General features: G+C 43.3%; 1 pseudogene; it reads right to left on the reverse strand.

Annotated features, from left to right (window-relative positions):
• Nucleotides 1-6,773, reverse strand: part of LOC111972222 (guanine nucleotide-binding protein G(i) subunit alpha-2-like) — a 78,770-nt pseudogene that overhangs the window by 22,953 nt on the left and 49,044 nt on the right.

Consider the following 6,773-nt stretch of genomic DNA (forward strand, 5'->3'; position numbering starts at 1 on the left):
TCAATTGTCATGGCAATTTTGAATAATAAAAATACAAAATCAAGCAAAGCAAAGTTAGTAGAATGTTTGAATTTAGAATGTTTGCTTGATAAGAGCAACAACGTTGATTTGAAACCCATTCTATGTCTTTGCCATGGCAATTCAATTCATTTCAATACACTCACATTTGAATATAATGATATCACAATTAAATACAGCAACTTCAGTAGAATTTAGAACGTTTGGTTAATAGATTCTGTTGATATGCAATATTGATTTGGAACTCATGAACTTCAATACCCAGCAACTTAACCAGTCCATACCATGGATGGCACAGGGACATCAGTATAACACATAATCAATGGTTACAATTAAATAMTACATTCTTACCAGGATTTGGTTCGTTGCTTATTTTAGTGTATTTCTCAACATCCATTTCTAGAATGCATTTAGGTACAGTGCCTTCGGAAAGTATTCAGACCCCTTGAATTTTTCCACATTTTGTTAAGTTACAGCCTTATTCTAAAATGGATTTTAAAAAAACCCTCAGCAATCTACACACAATACCCCATATTGACAAAGTATTCAGACCCTTTGCTATGAGACTCGAAATTGAGCTCAGGTGCAACCTGTTTCCATTGATCATCCTTGAGATGTTTATACAACTTGATTGGAGTCCACCCATGGTAAATTCAATTGATTGGACATGATTTGGAAAGGCACAGACCTGTCTATTTAAGGTCCAACAGTTGCAAAAACCAAGCCATGAGGTCGAAGGAATTGTCCATAGAGCTCCGAGACAGGATTGTGTTGAGGCACAGATCTGGGGAAGGGTACCAAAACATGTCTGCAGCATTGAAGGTCCCCAAGAGCACAGTGGCCTCCATCACTCTTAAATTGAAACAGTTTAGAACCACCAAGACTCTTCCTAGAGCTGGCCGCACGGCCAAACTGAGCAATCGGGGGAGAAGGGCCTTGGTCAGGGAGGTGACCAAGAACACGATGTCACTGACATAGCTCTAGAGTTCTTCTGTGGAGATGGGAGAACCTTCCAGAAGGACAACCATCTCTGCAGCACTTCAGCAATTAGGCCTTAGAGTGACCAGACGGAAGCCACTCATCAGTAAAAGGCACATGACAGCCCGCTTGGAGTTTGCCAAAAGGCACATAAAGACTCTCAGTGTGTGTGTGTGTGTGTGTGTGTGTGTGTGTGTGCGTGTGTGTGTCTTACCTCTCTGGAGGCCTCTGTGTAGTTGATCTTGAGGTTGCCCATGGCCTTGATAATAGCCATGATGGACTGGATGGTGTTGCTGTAGACCACAGCTCTGTACTGCTTACACTCCTCTTCTGAGTAGCCATCCTCATGGATGATCCTGATGAAGGAGAACAAACCTGAGCATTCTACTGATGTCACTCAAGTGAGGAATAGAAGGGGGCACAAATGTTACTAAGAGAAAAGGAGGACAGGTAGAGAACGGGTGTTTAAAAAGGTGCTTGGGCAGCATCAGGGGAGAACAACTGCCCTTTCACATTGGTGCTCCCGAGTGGCGCAGCGGGCTAAGGCACTGCATCTCAGTGCAAGAGGCGTCACTACAGTCCCTTGTTCAAATCTAGGCTGTATCACATCCGGCTGTGATCGGGAGTCACATAGAGCGGCGCACAATTGGCCCAGTTTCGTCGGGGTAGGCTGTCATTGTAAATAAGAATTTGTTCTTAACTGACATGCTTAGTTAAATAAAGGTTCAACGTAAAAATAATAATAATAATTGAAGCCACAGAGGTTCAAGACTGGCCGCGGTACTGCAGGCATTGTTAGCAGAAAACAGGATCCCCCATTATAGTGAATGGAAAAATGTCAATCTTTGTGGTCAATCTTCTTGTAAATTAAAAAAATGTTGCAAAGATAATCATGGGACCAATAATTGCTCCTAATACACCAAATGTATGTACTTTAACCGATTATTTTAAAGTCGCACCCAGAAGAAGTTATAAGGATAATTGAGTTGCTAATGGTAGCCTGCAGTACCCAGGTCGGTATAAAATGTGACTTATACGAGGGGGCAGCACTGAGCTAGCCTCTAACGTCACTTCCTGGAGTAGCTCAAACTGAGCATGTTATGTCCCCATGAGACACCATCTTAACCCACTTCATTTAGCTTCAACGCTCTAATGAGTCTTCACATAGTTATACATGGTGTCACGTGATCCATGACTTTGTCCATTCATATATACAGTCATTGGGCAGTATGGTTGACAGGTTATGTATTTCATACAGTGGTAAATGTGCTCAATATGTCAGGACTTCTAGCTGCTAAGAGTTTGGGTATTCAATCAATGACCSTAACGGTTGGTAGAACGGCTAGTTACGCTAAGATGATAACAATACATGTATTTGTCACATACACCAGATAGGTGCAGTGATATGTGTTGTTTTACAAGGTCAGCCTCAGCAGTACAGCACCCCTGGAGCAAATAAGGGTTAATTGCCTTGCTCAAAGGCACATCAACAGATTTTTTACCTTGTCAGCTCTGGTAATCGAACCAGCAACCTTTCAGTAACTAGCCCAACGTTCTAACCGCTAGGCTACCAGCTGATATAGACAGTCAGTGCAGTCCTGTGCAAACCTCCTCTGCATGTTGGTGATGTGTCTGACCATTCCTCAGCTTGTCATTCACAGGGGGACGCCCTGCATGTTAAGTGTGTGTGTATGTGTGTGTGTTTCAGTGTGATGATAGCATCCAGACTTCATCAGAATGCTGGATGCAGTGCAGAAAGAGCACAGTAGCACCAAGACGAAGACATGAATAAGCCAATATCATCTCATGAATAAACAGGCCTGTAAGCTTGACTGACACTAGCAGCTAGGAAAAGTACTGGGATTTAACCCAGTTAGTTACACAATAAATATTATAATTCTATCTACAGGTGTTATTGGAAAAAAAGGCAACCATTCTTCCTGCTCTCCTTTTATGTTGACATGATCTCTGTGGTAAGAGACAGAGCTGGTGCTTCAGAGCAGAGCAGGCTGTGCTGTGTTATGGGTATGGTCTCTCCCCCAAGCATTGGTTGTTCTGTATGGCTGTATTAACAACCTGGGTTTAGAGCTACATTCTGTACTCATGAAAAACTGATTCATCGCCTGGCTAGCCCAGAGGACTGTGAATGATTAAGCCATTAAGGAGTGTGTGTGTGTGTGTGAGAATGAGGCATAGACATACAGACATGTTTTGTCTACGTCATTGGTGAGTGTGTAATTGAGTGTCATGGTTTGATCCCAGTCATTACAGTAACCACAGAAAAAGTCCTGTGCACTGAGACTAATGCTTTCAGTAGCCAAAGACAATTATGGGTAGGAAGACACGAGGAAACCAGCCCAACTACCACAGACAGAAAGACATGAAGATTTGCCCTCCATATGTCTTCCTAAAAAGCAAATGAATATGCCTATGCTCAACATGCCTGATTGACTGTTTGCCAGCTCTGGATGAGCAGTGTACAGTAGCATTGTAGATCAATCCAACAAGGACTGGGACTAGTACAAGGACTGAGACTAGGACTGAATAAACCACTAGAGGATAGAGGGCATCATCTATTAAAGAGGTCATGACATGTCCTGATCTGTTACAGCTCTCTGTTACTCACTTCATCTGCTTGACGATGGTGCTTTTCCCAGACTCCCCGGCACCTGTAGAAGGAACAGGAAACACAGTGAGTTATAAGTGAAATAATCTGCCTGTAAACAATTGTTGGAAAAATGACTTGTGTCATGCACAAAGTAGATGTCCTAACCGACTTGCCAAAACTATAGTTTGTTAACAAGACATTTGTGGAGTGGTTGAAAAACAAGTTTTAATGACTCCAACCTAAGTGTATGTAAACTTCCAACTTCAACTGTATGTTGAAAACGTTTTTGGGAGATGCGATGGATCATTGGGGATCATACAATATTCCCTTTCTTTTGTTGTTCAGTGAAATCATCGCATGTGAAGAGTCAACTCATTTAATTAAAGTTCAATTCATAACTAAATAGTTTTTTAAAATTTCTATGTCTACTTATGATAAGGTAAAAGGTTTATGTTTCTGTCTCCATATATGGTAAATATATCCCATGCAAAAAAACATCGACATTTAAACGGTATTAATATCAATTTGCATATATTCCCGTTAATTCCCATGGAAAGTTTCCACCTCTGAAAATTCACCAAAATGTTCAACCCAAGTTGTGTCCCTGTACTGACAGCCCTGTGCCACCGTGTCGTGTCCCTGTACTGACAGCCCTGTGCCACCGTGTCGTGTCCCTGTACTGACAGCCCTGTGTCACCGTGTCGTGTCCCTGTACTGACTGCCCTGTGCCACCGGTCGTGTCCCTGTACTGATAGCCCTGTGCCACCGTGTCGTGTCCCTGTACTGACAGCCCTGTGCCACCGTGTCGTGTCCCTGTACTGACAGCCCTGTGCCACTGTGTCGTGTCCCTGTTCTGCCAGCGCTGTGCCACCATGTCGTGTCCCTGTGCCACCGTTTCGTGTTGTGTCCCCGTGCTCCACCTGACCTGGCCCAGTCACAGTACATCAAGCCCTACCCTGACAAACAGCCCAGAGGGACCAGCAGCACTCTACCAGCCCTGGCCCTGACACACACACACACACACACACACACACACTCACACTCCCTCACGCTCTCACACACCCACCCGCACACGCACACACACACACACACACACACACACACACACACACACACACACACACACACACACACACACACACACACACACACCTTCCTGAGAGGGAGGTAGAGACAGAGTTAGAGAATTAGAGAGAGAGATTTCCTCAGTTATAAAAAGCTAATTCCACCTCTATCAGTGCCAACATGACAAGCCATTCCGTTCGTGTGTGCTGACAGACGCAGAGGGAGGGCAGGATCTAATGCAAGCTGAATTGTGGGTTCAGACTCAGCTGGTTTAGAGCTGGTGACCTCTTTCACCATCCTCAAATACTAATTAAAGACAATGGATTGAGGCACGGACTGAATGACTGACTAAATCACCAGAAAACAAATATGTTACTGACTTTGGGACAGGTGATGGGAAATAACTGATTGAAGTAAGCACATCCCTGAGGCCAAGTCCATTTAGGACTGCCTTGGTATCTAACTCCATCTGTTGATTTGATGAGTGGCCTCAAAATAGATTACCGAGAAGCAGGAGAGAGAAGAGCAATAAATCCAGACAACCTACTGTTCCTCTTTAATTTGAATAAGCTCTCAATCCTAAAGATGCACTCAAACCTCTTGGCTTTCACTACCGTACCGTACCGAGGCTTCTCTCAGGCTGGAGAGTCTTGGCCCTAATCCTGCTGAGTGGTTTGGTGGTAATGTAGCGTACTGAATGAGTCTGTATGGGTATTTGGGCAGGGAGTGTAGGGGTGACCATGGAGAATGATGTATTGATCTGAAGGGACAGACCGTGGTGACAGAGTAGGCCAAACACAGCGATGCTAGAAAACTCTACTGTTCTCAGATAAAAACACACAGAGAGCAGCAATGAAATGGAAGCTCTGGGAGTCTGTTTGAATAACGATAAAAACAGTCCTAAAATTGTGGATTTTTTAACTTCATGACAGGAATTTCTAGTGAGCCACAGGGCCAAATCTCTGGCTTTACAGTGGAAGTCTGGCTGCTGGGTTCATACTCCATTGAGCCAAAATAATAGTACGATCTGGTGAATATTTACTACTTCCTTTCCCTTTATAAATGATAAGGCATGTTGTTCCATTACCTAAATGTGGTAACTTGAAGTTTTACTTAATTGTCTCAGGAACACCCCTATGTAGTGCAAAATGTATTATGTAAAAATCAGCTAACAGAAAATTGATGTTTCTACGGTAACACTAACACAGTACTACTCGTGATACTACTCAATATCTCATAGTTGCTCAAGTCAAAGCTGATGCATTCTGACACAAAGGCATATAGTTGGATTCAGCAGTGACATTACACAAAATTCTATCTCACAATTTCACTCTGGCTTCATCAAGTTAGAGAGGCGGTGTGGAGAATGAGAGATATGGAGAGAGACGGTGTGGAGAATGAGAGATACGGAGAGAGGCGGTGTGGAGAATGAGAGATACGGAGAGAGACGGTGTGGAGAATGAGAGATACGGAGAGAGGCGGTGTGGAGAATGAGAGATACGGAGAGAGGCGGTGTGGAGAATGAGAGATACGGAGAGAGGCGATGGGGGCGACGACATCTGAGACGGAATTTCTGTAACATTTCCGAAGGTACCTTCTTGCCTAGAATTCAGCCTGTTCAATATTCACTGGCGTAAACTATAGAAACATGGTTTTCTTTACGTCTGAGGGTAATGAGCTGTTTACTGGAACACAGAGCAGGAGAGGTGGGGGACAAATTTGGCTTGCGCTACGCATACAGTATAATGGATTACTTATGTTCTTGCTTATCTCTGTGAGACGGGCAGCGAAGTGAATGAGCATACAAGTATAATGATTACATTATGTTCTGCTTATTCTGTGAACGGCAAGGAAAGTGAATGAGCATACAGTATAAATGATTACATTATGTTCTGCTTATCTCTGTGAACGGCAGGAGTGATGAAGCATACAGTATAATGATTACATTATGTTCTGCTTATCTCTGTGAACGGCAGGAAGTGATGAGCATACAGTATAATGATTCATTATGTTCTGCTTATCTCTGTGAACGGCAGGGAAGTGATGAGCATATGTAATATCTGTGAGAGTAATGAGTGTATAAATATTAATTATGTTCTGCTTG

This window comes from Salvelinus sp. IW2-2015, linkage group LG13, assembly GCF_002910315.2.
Source record: "Salvelinus sp. IW2-2015 linkage group LG13, ASM291031v2, whole genome shotgun sequence".
Lineage (NCBI taxonomy): Eukaryota > Metazoa > Chordata > Actinopteri > Salmoniformes > Salmonidae > Salvelinus > Salvelinus sp. IW2-2015.